Source organism: Rhinolophus hipposideros, assembly GCF_964194185.1.
Source record: "Rhinolophus hipposideros genome assembly, chromosome: 3".
Taxonomy (NCBI): Eukaryota; Metazoa; Chordata; class Mammalia; order Chiroptera; family Rhinolophidae; genus Rhinolophus; species Rhinolophus hipposideros.
The window spans coordinates 14,970,883-14,984,951 of record NC_138049.1 but is presented as its reverse complement, the minus strand read 5'-3'; the positions used below and the strand labels follow the sequence as shown (position 1 = coordinate 14,984,951).

At 43.3% G+C, this 14,069-nt stretch overlaps 1 pseudogene across 1 annotated transcript; it reads right to left on the bottom strand.

Annotated features, from left to right (window-relative positions):
* Nucleotides 1-900: 900 nt before the first annotated feature.
* LOC308492313 (hsc70-interacting protein-like) lies at nucleotides 901-13,294 on the bottom strand (annotated as a pseudogene). Its single transcript has 2 exons — nucleotides 12,560-13,294; nucleotides 901-1,236 (listed from the first exon to the last, which is right to left on the bottom strand). The product of its transcript is annotated as a hsc70-interacting protein-like (transcript).
* Between the last annotated feature and the right edge of the window lie 775 nt (nucleotides 13,295-14,069).

The window sequence follows — 14,069 nt, the reverse complement described above, 5'->3', positions numbered from 1 at the left end:
AGTCCTCACAGCAGGCTAGTATCTCCCCAGCAGCCTCCAATTCCCATCTCATTTCTGCCCACAGTACCCGCTGCCTTTCCAAGGACCAAGTCAAACAACCATTAGGGGCTACCTGTTGGGGATCCCCAGTGGGGTCATAGAGATAGACTGAGTGGAGGTGGGGTTACAGCCCGGGAATCAGGGATGGTTTGCCACAGATGGTTGTGGTGTAAGTGGGTCACATACATGAGGAGCACTTTCCCTCAGCTTCCCCAGTGTCATTCAATTCATGACAGGGTCTGTGCTGTGATTCTCCAGTAGGAATGCCATCAAGTCTCCATAGCACCTTGTCCTGCTACAGCTGCCTCTAGTACCATAGGTCTGCTGGGTCTTATGGCCCAAGAACAAGGTCCAGCCACATTCATCCGTTTACATATTGTCTATGATTGCTTTCCTGCTACAGCAGCAGAGCTCAGTCGTTGCAACAGAGACCTATGATCTGCATAGCCTGTAATATTTAGTAGCTAGAGATTTACAGAAAGTCTTTTGCCCAGACTGTTATTTAATGGCTATAGGATAAGGATTATGCCCCTACATCCTTTCGACTCTTTTTTTTTGATTAGTAAAGAAAAATATAGGCTTTTACATACCATTTTAATTTGTTTTTAAATATTTTTAATGTTTAAAAGTGTTTAAAGTTTGTAATTCCTAGTAGGAAAACATTATCTGAACAAATACCCTATGGCAAAGCACTGTAACATGTTACAGCTGCATTGGGACAGAGGGGTAGGGATCCTCTTCAAAGCACCCCAGCTTTCTTCACGAGAAGGTCAGAGGTACACTGGTTTGTATTATTGCAACATCCACTGGGTGATCTCTGTTGCTCTTCCTTCAGCCAGGGCTTTATTTGTTAGAGGGACATTATGCTTGACCTGCAAATTTGGCTGACAATTTACTGATGAGATTCATAACCTTTGGGTTGCTCTGATATTTTGACATATTTGCCTGGTTCTGGGCCACATCCTGGAAGGCCACCATGACTTCTGGGTCCTGCATGGCTGCAAGAACCTCTGGATCCCTAAGAATTTCACTGAGCCTGGGCATTCCTGCCACTCCAGACATGCTTCCTCCCATTCCAGGCATTCCCCCAGGAAAATTACCTGGCATTCCCCCAGGAAAGCCACCTGGAAAAGAGCCTTCCTGTGCTCCTGATTGTCATCTGGCTTCTTCCTCCCTCTGGGCTCTCTCACGTTCTTTCTGAGCCTTCTTTTTTTTTTTTTTTTTTTTTTTTAATTAATTTTATTGGGGTGACAATTGTTAGTAAATTTACATAGATTTCAGGTGTACAATTCTGTATTACATCGTCTATAAATCCCATTGTGTGTTCACCACCCAGAGTCAGTTCTCCTTCCATCACCATATATTTGATCCCCTTTACCCTCATCACCCACCCCCCACCCCCTTACCCTCTGGTAACCACTAAATTATTGTCTGTGTCTATGAGTTTTTGTTTCTCATTTGTTTGTCTTGTTCTTTTTGGTTTATATACCACATATCAGTGAAATCATAGGGTTCTCTGCTTTTTCTGTCTGACTTGTTTCACTTAGCATTATTCTCTCGAGATCCATCCATGTTGTCACAAATGTTCCTATATCATCTTTCCTTAACGCCGAATAGTATTCCATTGTGTATATGTACCACAACTTCTTTATCCATTCATCTATCGAAGGACATTTTGGTTGTTTCCATGTCTTGGCCACCGTAAACAAAGCTGCAATGAACATTGGCGTACACGTGTCTCTATAGAGAAATGCTTTTATATTTTTGGGGTAGATACCCAGGAGAGCGATTGCTGGGTCATATGGTAATTCTATTCGTAATTTCTTGAGGAACCTCCACACTGCCTTCCATAGCGGCTGCACCAGTCTGCATTCCCACCAACAGTGTATGAGAGTTCCTTTTTCTCCACAGCCTCTCCAACACTTGTTACTATTTGTTTTGTTGATGAAAGCCATTCTGACTGGGGTGAGGTGATATCTCATTGTGGTTTTCATTTGCATTTCTCTGATGATTAGCGATGTTGAGCATTTTTTCATATGTCTATTTGCCATTTGTATATCCTCTTTGGAGAAATGTCTCTTCAGGTCCTCTGTCCATTTTTCAATTGGGTTGTTTGTTTTTTTGTTGTTGAGTTTCATGAGTTCCTTGTATATTTTGGATATTAGACCCTTATCGGAGGAACTGTTTGCGAAAATCTTCTCCCATTCAGTTGGTTGCCTCATTATTTTGTCAATAGTTTCTTTTGCTGTGCAGAAGCTTTTCAGTTTCATATAATCCCATTTGTTTATTTTAGTTTTTACTTCCATTGCCTTTGGAGTCAAATTCATAAAATGCTCTTTGAACCCAAGGTCCATAAGTTTAGTACCTATGTTTTCTTCAATGCAGTTTATTGTGTCAGGTCTTATGCTTAAGTCTTTGATCCATTTTGAATTAATTTTGGTACATGGTGACAGATAGCAGTCCAGTTTCATTCTTTTGCACGTAGCTATCCAATTCTGCCAGCACCATTTATTGAAGAGGCTGTCTTTCGTCCATTGTATGTTTTTAGCTTCTTTGTCAAAAATTATCTGTCCATATTTATGTGGTTTTATTTCTGGGTTCTCAATTCTATTCCATTGGTCTATGTGTCTGTTTTTCCGCCAATACCAAGCTGTTTTGATTATTGTAGCCCTGTAGTACAAGGAAAAATCAGGGAGTGTGATACCTCCAGTATTGTTCTTTTTTTTTTTAATATTGCTTTGGCTATTCGGGGTCTTTTGTGGTTCCAAACAAATCTGATGATTTTTTGTTCTATTTATTTAAAAAATGCCATTGGGATTTTAATGGGGATTGCATTAAATCTGTATATGGCTTTGGGTAATATGGCCATTTTAACTATGTTGATTCTTCCAATCCATGAGCACGGAATGTCTTTCCATTTCTTTGTGTCTTCTTCAATTTCTTTCAAAAATGTCTTATAGTTTTCAGCATATAAATCCTTCACATCCTTGGTTAAGTTTATTCCTAGGTATTTTATTCTTTTTGCTGCAATTGCAAAAGGAATTGTTTTTTCTATCTCTTTTTCTGAGATTTCATTGTTGGTATATAGGAAAGCAATGGACTTTTGTACGTTGATTTTGTAGCCAGCAACTTTACTATATTCATTGATTGTTTCTAATAGCTTTTTGGTGGAGTCTTTAGGGTTTTCTATGTATAGCATCATGTCATCTGCAAAGAGTGACAATTTAACTTCTTCATTCCCAATTTGGATGCCTTTTATTTCTTTCTCTTGCCTGATAGCTCTGGCGAGGACTTCCAACACTATGTTGAAAAGCAGAGGTGATAGGGGACAACCTTGTCGTGTTCCTGAACGTAGAGCAAAGGGCTTCAGCTTTTCACCATTAATTATGAGGTTAGCTGAGGGCTTGTCGTATATGGCCTTTATTATGTTGAGGTATTTTCCTTCTATACCAATTTTAGTGTTTTAATCATAAATGGATGTTGTATCTTATCAAATGCTTTTTCTGCATCAATTGATAGAATCATATGATTTTTGTCCTTTATTTTGTTTATGTGATGTATCACATTGATGGATTTGCGAATGTTGAACCATCCTTGTGCCCCGGGGATGAACCCCACTTGGTCGTGATGAATAATCTTTTTAATGCATTGTTGTATTCGATTTGCTAGAATTTTGTTTAGGATTTTAGCATCTGTATTCATCAGAGATATAGGTCTGTAGTTTTCTTTTTTTGTGTTGTCCTTACCAGGTTTTGGTATCAGGGTGTCCCGACCCGCGGGACACTACACGAGGGACCCCGAAGCACCTAGAAGGGAGGAAAATGGGAGACACAAAGACCGGAGACAAGACAGGAGTTCTGATCAAGTCTCACTTTATTGCAGCTCAATCAGGGGTTATATACATTTTTTGCTGGGTGGAGGGGCATTAACATAAGAAGGGTTGCTACAAGCTAGCAGTCTTAAGCCATCCAGACACACCCTACAGGATGTGGGTGTTATCTAAAGTAACTTTTGCAGGCTAGCAGTCTTAAGCCATCCGGACACACCCTACAGGATGTGGGTGTTATCTAAAGTAACTTTTTCTATCTCATGCTTCTCAGTTATGTGATGGTGCCTTATAGGCACCCGCCCCCTACAGGTCCCCCTTTTCTGTTTTATAAAGAAAAAAGAGCTCTAAGCCCCTAGGGAACTGTGCCTGTCTTAGGTTGGGACAGTCCATCTCTGTGAAACCTGGTACAGTGACGGGTTTTTATTTTTTATTTTTTATGTTACTTAGAGAGCTGTCCTCTTACCCGTCATTGGCTATCCAGTTCATCTCACAGGGGAGGAGTCCTGTTTTATGACTCCTGTTATTGGAGATAGGGATCTCCTTGCTCTTGCATCTCCAGTCGGGTATAACGGACCTGTATGGGCTTGGCCTGCAAGGCCTCTATTTGTTGTCTGAGAAAGCGCATGAGTTTATTGAGGAGGATGGGTCCCAGTGATAGTAGGATAAAGCACCAAGTATGGGGCCAAGCAGGGGTAGTAAGCAGGGAAAAAGTCCATTGAATCCAGAGAGGGTTGGAAAGGATGTCTCTTCTTTTTTCAAGGTCTTCTTGTCATTTTTGACTCTGTCACGAACAATTCCAGATTTGTTAGCATAAAAACAACATTTTTCTCTGAGGGCCAGGCAGATGCCCCCTTTTTCTGCAGTAAGTAAATCTAATCCCCTCCTGTTTTGGAGGACAATTTCTGCTAGGGAATCCACCTGATCTTGAAGATCTTGGATGGTTTCTGAGAGTACCTGGACATCTGATATGATTTGCCCAGATAATTTATGGTATTGTCCTAGGGAATGTCCTATCCCCGCGGACCCGGTGGCAAGTGCGGTGGTGATGCTAGGCCCGCTAATAAGGGAATAAAATGGACTGCACGTTTAGTGCATCCTGCAATATGTTCAAAAGTCGGGATAGGGACTGGCTCATCTCCTGGAATGATGGATACATCTGGGAGGAGGGAGCCTAGGGCACAAACTCCTGTCCAGTTTTGTGGTAAATAGGTGTAGGCATAATTATTTTCACAGATATATATTGATCCATTGGGTGCACACATAGGAGAGGATACATTAATGAAGGAGGAGCAATTTGTAAAGGAGAGGCTTCCTAAAATAACCTCTGTAGTATATTGTTAAAGCCAAGGGGTTGGACTAAAAAAAAAGGGAGAGCTATGTTGCATGAATTAGCAGTCATTTTTGTGCCTGTTGTAAAAGATGGCTTCTCAGGGAGCAGGGCTGTCCCTGGAATGGGGGTTAACATCTATTTGTTTTATAAGTCTCTCGGGAAGCCACCTGGCAGCTTGGGTTTTATTATCAAAAATGCAGACTGATCCTCGTCCCCAAATGAGGACAGGATCTGGGCCTGACCATAGATTTGTTATGGGGTCTCGCCACAAAACAGAGGTTTCTGAACTTAGTGGCCACTGATCCACCCATATGGGCGAGTTGTCTTTCCAGGATATAGGGTCAGCATGGGGTGCAGGTTGGTCAGAGGCCACTAGTGAAAATGTCCTAAGCCTAAACGAGGTGGGCGCTGGGCAGTAGACAGGGGTTTTTTAATTCCCTGTCCTTGTTTTCCTAATCCCTGACCTGGGAGAAACCCTTGTTTTAACATCTGGGTGGTTATCTTGGGATTGGGGCTGAACATGATTACTCCCATTTGGGATAATATGTCACGGCCCCACAGATTTACTGGGAGGTTGGGTACAACGTAAGGTTGTACTGTGCCAGAGTTATTTTCTTTATCTAGCCATGTTAGGAACTTGGCACTTTGTTTGGGGTTAGTTGTCTGTCCTATGCCTTGTAGGTGAGTAAGTGTGTCAGAAAGGGGACAAGAAAGTGGCCAGTCTTCTTGTCTAATAATGGTTGCATCAGCACCAGTGTCAATAAGGCCTTTAAAGGTTTTTCCATCAAGTTTTAAATCTAGCATGGGCTTATTGGGGGAGAGATTTTGAATCCAATAAGCATCTGAGGATCCAAAATTCTTTTTGTTTCTAGGCTCATTGCTGGCAGATTTATGGGTGGTCTGGAGTGGGAGAAGGAGTAGTTGAGCTATTCTCTGTCCTGGTTGTATAGAAATGAGAGAGGAAGTAGAAGAGGCTACAATCTGTATTTCTCCTGTAAAATCATTATCTATAACACCAGGGTAAATATATAGGCCTTGTAGGCTCGAACTGCCTCTTCCGATTATTAGACCAAAAGTGTTTGGTGGTAGGGGTCCGGTGACACCCGTAGGTAGTATCTGAGGTCCCATGTCAGGAGTTAATATTGATTTGGAGGAGGGACTGAGGTCCAGTCCTGCACTGCCGGGGGTTGCTCGGAGGAGACTTGAGACAGGACAAAGTTTTGTTGTGGATGAACAAACCGAGTCGCCCCAAGGTTTGGATTCTCTGTAGGGGCCTGGGGCTGGCCCCTCAGGAAGTTTCCCTGCTGGGGCAGGAGAGGATTGCCATGGGCATCTATTTTTGATCTACATTGATTGGCCCAATGTTTGCCTCTCTTGCATCTGGGACATACTCGTGGGGGCAATATGGGTATGGGAGTGGGTTGGCTTAATGGTGTCTGGCGAGGGGTTGGGCATTGATTGGCAAAATGTCCGGGCTGGCCACATGAAAAACAATTATTTTTGCTTTTAAACGGATTAAATAATGAATCTTTTAAAGCTGCCCCGATAGCAAGGCCCATTTGGTGACCAGGACCAATATCAGTGCATAGGCGAATGTAATCAGAGAGTGAACCCTTTTTTCTAGGGCGGATGGCTGCCTGACAGGCAGAATTGGCATTTTCAAAAGCTAATTGTTTGAAAAAATCACTATCAGTTTCTGTGCTACCAAGGAGTCTTTCAGTGGCATTGGTTAGGCGACTGATGAAGTCAGCATATGGTTCATCTGGCTTCTGTCTAATACTAGTGAGTTGAGTTGTGGCCGGCCCCTTAGGGAGAAGTTTTTTCCATGCCTTAGTAGCGGCAAGGTGAATTTGAGAAAAAAGGCCAGATGGATATTGTAGTTGAGCTTCATTTGTATCGTAGGGCTTAAAGCCCCTGAGCTTATCATAGGTCCAATCAGTGCACTCGCCTCCTGCTTCTGCGTTGCGGCGTGCAGTTTCTTTACAGGCCTCAGAAAACTCAGATTTCCAGAGAACATAATCACCCCCCGATAGGGTGGCATGGGCCAAATAGTGCCAATCGTGGGTGGTTAACCAGAGGTCATCTAGGGATTGTAAAATTGAGAGTGTAAAGGGGGCCATGGGACCATATTCGTCCACCGCTTTTTTGAGTTCTTTTGTGGTTTTTAAATCAAGGCGTTTATAGTGTCTGGCGGGTTCTTTATTGTCTCTGTCGGGGTCCTCATCACTATCTGCACTGCCTCCTTCAGTTTTTATTGGGGGGATTTCAATAACAGGGAAAAGATTAAGAGGGGGTTTTTTAGCAGCAGAGGAGAGTTGTGAATCTAACTGTTGAAGTTGTTTAAGGAGAGTTAGATGTTGTTTTTTGAGTTGAACGGTTTTTTCTAATTGTTGGACTTGGTGGGAGAGGAGAGTTTGATCAGGATCCTGGATAGGAGCTGAAGGCATTTGGGGATTATAGGGAGGGGGCAATTGATTAGAGGCCAGAGACTGCCAGTCAGGATTAGCGGCAGCTTCCTCTAAATCAGCCTCATCCTCAAGGCTTAACTGATCGTCCTCAGGTGGGCTCGAAGTTACATTAAAATCAGGACAATTAGGTGAGGACTCTTTTAGTCCTGAGATAAACTTGTCATGAACACTAACCTCTTGTCCCATTATGAGAAGGAATAAAGACTCTCCTCACGTAGGCAGTCGGTTGGTACAATCCGCCAACATGGACCCAAACGAGACGGCTCGGATGGTAACGACCCGCAGACGAATGTCTTTTGGGACTCACCCGGCCAGAGCGACGGGGGTGTTGGGATGAGAGGAGAAAAAGCCCTTACGTGAGCAATCGGTTGGTATAATCCGCCAATACGGACCCCGAGAGGCGACGCGGCTGGTAACGACCCTCAGGCGAAAGCCAGTCGGGACTCAACCGGTCGGGAAATCCTCTGGGTGGACGATTGGAGCTCAAAGTAAGCAGGCAAAATCTCGCTTAAACGGTCCCAAACACCTAGAAAACTGTCTCGTTGGTGAACGACTAAAACCCAAAGTGAGCTGAGAGCAGATAAAAAGGGAGACTGGGACAACAGGTTAGGGGAAAGGGGAACCCTAGTCTAAGTGTCTGAGGGGAAGCCTGTAGACTATACATAAGTCTAGAACACAAATATATGTCCCATTTTTTGAAGGAGTCGTCCGCTTACCTGTACAGATCTCCCACAAGTTGGGTAGTCTTATGGTGATCAAAGAAGAAATATGCTGCAGCTCTTTAGACTGGACGAACTCAGGCATCTCATCTTCTAGGAGACTTCAGGCCCCACGTTGGGCGCCAGTTGTCCCGACCCGCGGGACACTACACGAGGGACCCCGAAGCACCTAGAAGGGAGGAAAATGGGAGACACAAAGACCGGAGACAAGACAGGAGTTCTGATCAAGTCTCACTTTATTGCAGCTCAATCAGGGGTTATATACATTTTTTGCTGGGTGGAGGGGCATTAACATAAGAAGGGTTGCTACAAGCTAGCAGTCTTAAGCCATCCGGACACACCCTACAGGATGTGGGTGTTATCTAAAGTAACTTTTGCAGGCTAGCAGTCTTAAGCCATCCGGACACACCCTACAGGATGTGGGTGTTATCTAAAGTAACTTTTTCTATCTCATGCTTCTCAGTTATGTGATGGTGCCTTATAGGCACCCGCCCCCTACATCAGGGTAATGTTGGCCTCATAAAATGAGTTAGGGAGTACTGACTCTTCTTCAATTTTTTGGAAGAGTTTGAGCAGGATTGGTATTAGATCCTCTTTGAAGGTTTGGTAGAATTCACTGGTGAAGCCATCTGGTCCAGGACTTTTGCTTTTGGGAAGGTTTTTGATGACTGATTCAATTTCGTTACTGGTGATCGGCCTGTTAAGATTTTCCAGTTCTTCATGATTCAGCCTTGGAAGGCTATATGTTTCTAAGAACTTGTCCATTTCTTCTAGGTTATTAAATTTGGTGGCATATAGTCCTTCATAGTATTCTTGAATGATCCTTTGTATTTCTGTGGTGTCCGTGATAACTTCCCCTTTTTCATTTCTGATTTTGTTAATTAGTGTCTTCTCTCTTTTTATCTTAGTGAGTCTAGCCAAGGGTTTGTCGATTTTGTTAATCTTTTCAAAGAACCAGCTTTTTGTCACATTAATTTTTTCTATTGTCTTTTTGTTCTCTATTTCATTTAGTTCTGCTCTGATTTTTGTTATTTCCTTTCTTCTGCTGACCTTGGGTTTCGCTTGTTCTTCTTTTTCTAGTTTTTTAAGGTGTAACATGAGGTTATTTATTTGGGATTTTTCTTGTTTCTTGAGATAGGCCTGTAATGATATAAATTTCCCTCTTAAAACTGCTTTCGCTGCATCCCAAAAATTTTGGTAGGATGTATTTTCATTGTCATTTGTTTCTATGTATCTTTTGAGCTCTCCTCTAATTTCTTCTTTGACCCAGTCGTTCTTTAAAAGTATGTTGTTTAATCTCCATGTATTTGTGTTTTTTCCTGCTTTCTTTTTGCAGTTGATATCCAATTTCAAAGCTTTGTGATCAGAGAATATGCTTGGTATGATTTCAGTCTTCTTAAATTTGCTGAGGCTGATTTTGTGTCCCAATATATGGTCTATCCTTGAGAATGTTCCATGTACACTAGAAAAGAATGTATAGTCTGATGTTTTAGGATGAAGTGCTCTATATATGTCAATTATGTCCAATTCATCTAATTTGTCATTTAGGGCTGCGATTTCGTTATTTATCTTCTGTTTGGATGATCTATCCATAGCTGTCAATGATGTATTTAAGTCCCCTAGTATAATTGTGTTTTGGTCAATTTCTCCCTTTAGTTCTGTTAGTAGTTGCTTGGTATATTTCGGTGCTCCCTGATTGGGGGCATAAATATTGATGACTGTTATGTCTTCTTGTTGTATAGTCCCCTTTACCATTATGAAGTGTTCATCTTTGTCTCTTGTTATCTTTTTCACCCTGAAGTCTGTTTCATCGGAAATCATTATGGCTACACCTGATTTTTTCTGGGTACCATTTGCTTGAAGTGTCAATTTCCACCCTTTCACTTTGAGTCTATGCTTGTCCTTGTAGCTGAGATGTGTCTCTTGTAGGCAGCATATGGTTGGGTTTAGTTTTTTGATCCAATCTGCTACTCTGTGTCTCTTTATTGGTGAGTTCAGTCCATTTACATTCAGGGTGATTATTGATATGTGAGGATTTCCTGTCATTCTGTCTTTAGTTTTCTGGTAAGGCTGTGTCTCCATTGTTTCTTTGCCTTTTTGTTGTTGTCTGTTATTTCTGTGTGGTAGTATTCTATGATGTTTCCCTCTGTTTCTTCTTTTATTACAGTATATATTTCAGATTTGGATGTTTTTTGAGTGGTTACCCTTGAGTTTATGTAAAAGAAAGTTTGATATTTAGAGTATTCCAGTTTCTTCAGTACGCTTACTTTCTCTATTCCCATATTCCAGTTCAGGCCTTTACACTCCCCCATTTTATGTTTCGGTTGCCACAAGTTGTCCCTGTTGATGGTGGTCTAATAGCCTCCTTTAGTATTTCTTGTAGTGCAGGTCGTGTATTAGAAAATTCCCTCAGCTTCTGGATGTCTGGAAAGGTCTTTATTCCTCCTTCATATCTAAAGGAGATCTTTGCTGGATATATTATTCTTGGCTCATGATTTCTCTCTTTCAATAGTTTGAATATTTGTTTCCATTCCCTCCTAGCTTGTAGAGTTTCTGCTGAAAAATCTGATGATAATCTAATGGGCTTTCCTTTGTAAGTTACCGTCTTCTTTTCCCTGGCTGCCTTGAGGATTCTTTCTTTATCATTGATTTTAGACAGCTTCAATACAATGTGCCTTGGTGAAGGCCTGTTGGGATTGAGGTAATTAGGTGTTCTATTTGCTTCTTGGATTCGAGGATCCAGTTCTGTCCACAAGTTTGGGAAGTTCTCATCGACAATTTGTTTGAATATATTCTCTGTTCCCTTCCCTCTTTCTTCTCCTTCTGGTATACCCATTATTCTTATATTGCTCTTTCTGATGGAGTCAGAAAGTTCTTGTAGAGTTCTTTCATTTCTTTTAAGTCTCAAGTCTCTTTCTTCTTCCCTCTGTGTAAATTCCAGGTTCCTATCTTCGATGTCACTGATTCTTTCCTCCATCTGGTCAACTCTACTACCTAAGCTGGATATTTTATTGTTAATTTCTTCTATTGAGTTCTTAATCTCCAGAAATTCTATTTGGTTCTTTTTCAAGATTTCAATCTCTTTTGTAAAATGCTCATGGTGTTCTTTGATTGTGTTTCTGAGTTCATTAAACTGCCTTTCTGTGTTTTCTTGCATCTCGTTCAGTTTTTTCAGAATTGCGATCTTGAATTCTCTGTCATTTAAATCACAAAGGTCCATATCTCTAAGTTCCTTTTCTGGTGACTTTTCACTTTCTTTCTGAGCTATCTTGTTGCCTTGGTTATTCATGGCAATCACTGATTTACTATTTCTCTTCCTAGACATCTACAGGAGTGTCTTCTGCAACAGGTTGATAGGTATGCGAAGAGCTTTTGGAGTTCCAAAGCTCTTTCTGCACCAGATTCAGAGCCCGTTTGTTTCAGCAGTTCTGTTTACTCCTGCAGGGATCCGCCCAGATAGGTGGGGCCAGAGGCGGGGTGAGTTGTGAGAGGTGGCCCAGAGCAATGGCGGCGACCACCACCACAGCCAGTCCTGCTTCCACAGCTCCCTCCCCTTTGCCGGAACTAGTTGAGCTGCGAATCTGTGTCTGCGGTCCACAGTTCTCAGAGCAGCAAATATTCTGTCCTTTGATCCGACACTGCTACTTTATGGCTTCTAGCACCGGGCAGGTGGGGGCGGGGCGAGCACTGGGAGGGTAGGGAGGGGGCGTCTAGTCTCCGTGCCTAAGGCTTCCGTTCTCCGCTCGGCAGTGAGGGCTTAAACCACCGATTTCAGCCCTCTTCCCTCAGTCTTCGCTCCGAGGTCTGCCGGGAGCGTTGGGTTCAGCGGTTTTATATGCTGCCCCCTCAGCCCTGTGGGCCGTAAGCGGAGCCCTAGCAGTCCGAGTCCTTCCCTCTCCCGCAGTTGCGGAAGATCCGGGCGCAGCGGGCTCCGAGCACTGAGCTAGGTCTGTGTCCTGTGCCTGCGCGGCTCCGTCTCCGCACTTCTCCTCTCCCTCCTCCCCCGCTCGCGCGATTCACCCACCTGGAGGTGCATTCAGTAGTCGGCCTCTTCGTCTTGCCTGTCTGCTGTGCAAGGAGTCCTTTGTGGAGTTATTGTTGTCCGATTCGTTGTAAATTCCAGGGGAGCGTTACAGAGGCTCACCTCACGCCGCCATTTTTTTTCGTCTCCACCTCTGAGCCTTCTTAATCCTTCCATTCTTTCTTTGATCTCTCGCTCTTCACGTTTCCGCTCATACTTTCTCCGATGTTGTGCAATTTTCTGAGCCCTTGGTTGAACTTCTTTCAGCGCTGCACTACCATCTTCATCATAATCCAATTGACATGCAAGGGCAAGATTGTGGGCTGCTTCTTCCCAATGGCCCAGAAGTCTGTGTGCTTTCCCTCGCCACCTGTAGGGCTGAGCTGAATCAGGGTTTATTTCAATAGCTCTGTCACAGTCCCGGATGGCAGCATTTGGCTTCTGTAATTTGATGAAGACACTGGCTCTCTTGGCATGCAGAATGGCCAAGCGAGGATTCAGCTTGATGGCATCTGTGAACAAGTCAATGGCTCTCTGTAGGTCTCCATCATTTAGGGCATCAATGGCAGCCCCTTTTTTATCATTTGCCTGATCCATCATCTCCTCGGTTATCTCTACGTTTTCATCTCCCATTTCTTGATGTGCATCAGTGTCTGGTTCAATCACACCTTCATTGTCAATTTCTAGATCACTTTCCTCACTTGATGGTTCATCTGTCTTTCTGTTTTACTCCATCTTCTTAAGATCTGCTTTTTCTTCCTTGATATCTTCTTCTGATTTAGTTTTATGAATAGGTGGTATTTTACCCCCCATACTCTCCACTCACTTCCTCAGGAAGAGCATTTGCTCAGTGTATAGAAGACTCCGATCCTGCTTATACATTTTCACGAAGGCCGGAACTCGCTCACTTTGCTGGGGTGTGGGGGGGTCCATGGTCTGGAAGCGGCGGGAGGTGGCAGGCGCTCCTGAGGCTGCAGCCCGATTCCAGGCCTGGGCACTAGCTCAGCGTGACTGTGTGGAAGGGCCTTTTGACTTTTAAGGTTGGTACTCATGTCTGTCATTTTATCCAGGATAAAATACTGTTTTAACATTCTGTTAGAGAAAGGGAAGGCAGTTTGAGAAGACTGTACTTAAATTTCCCTACTGTGGTAGCCCTCAGCCCACAAGTGATTCACTAACTACAAAGACTTTCTATTCCTGTTACAAACTTGGGGAATTTGAAATGACTGCTGTGTGGATCTGTGGACCAATAACACCTTCTTTAGCAGGACCCGGGACAGGTGTCTGTTTATTACCTGGCCCCCACCTCCAGGTACCCCTTTAATAGCAGGGGGGCATGATGATGATTCTGATCCCCAGGGTTGCTGTCAACTCACACACTAGGTCCCATATGAATATCTGGGGAGTTTCAGCTTTCCTGTGTACGCTCATCTGAGTCAATAGCCACGTGACTCTTTGGGGAAGGCTGGAGGGAATCACTGCACTTGCTGTCACCTTGGAGGGTCCCTCCTCATTGGAACCTGGCATTACCTTCTAGTAATGGGTGCCAGGTCTGAGAAGTGGCTCAGTCTGGAAACGGGGCAAAGGATCCAGTCTTCTTCTTGGGAGGCTGTGTTAGCCTCCTAATCATTCATTCTTGTGTTTTATGTTTATTTGTTTTTAT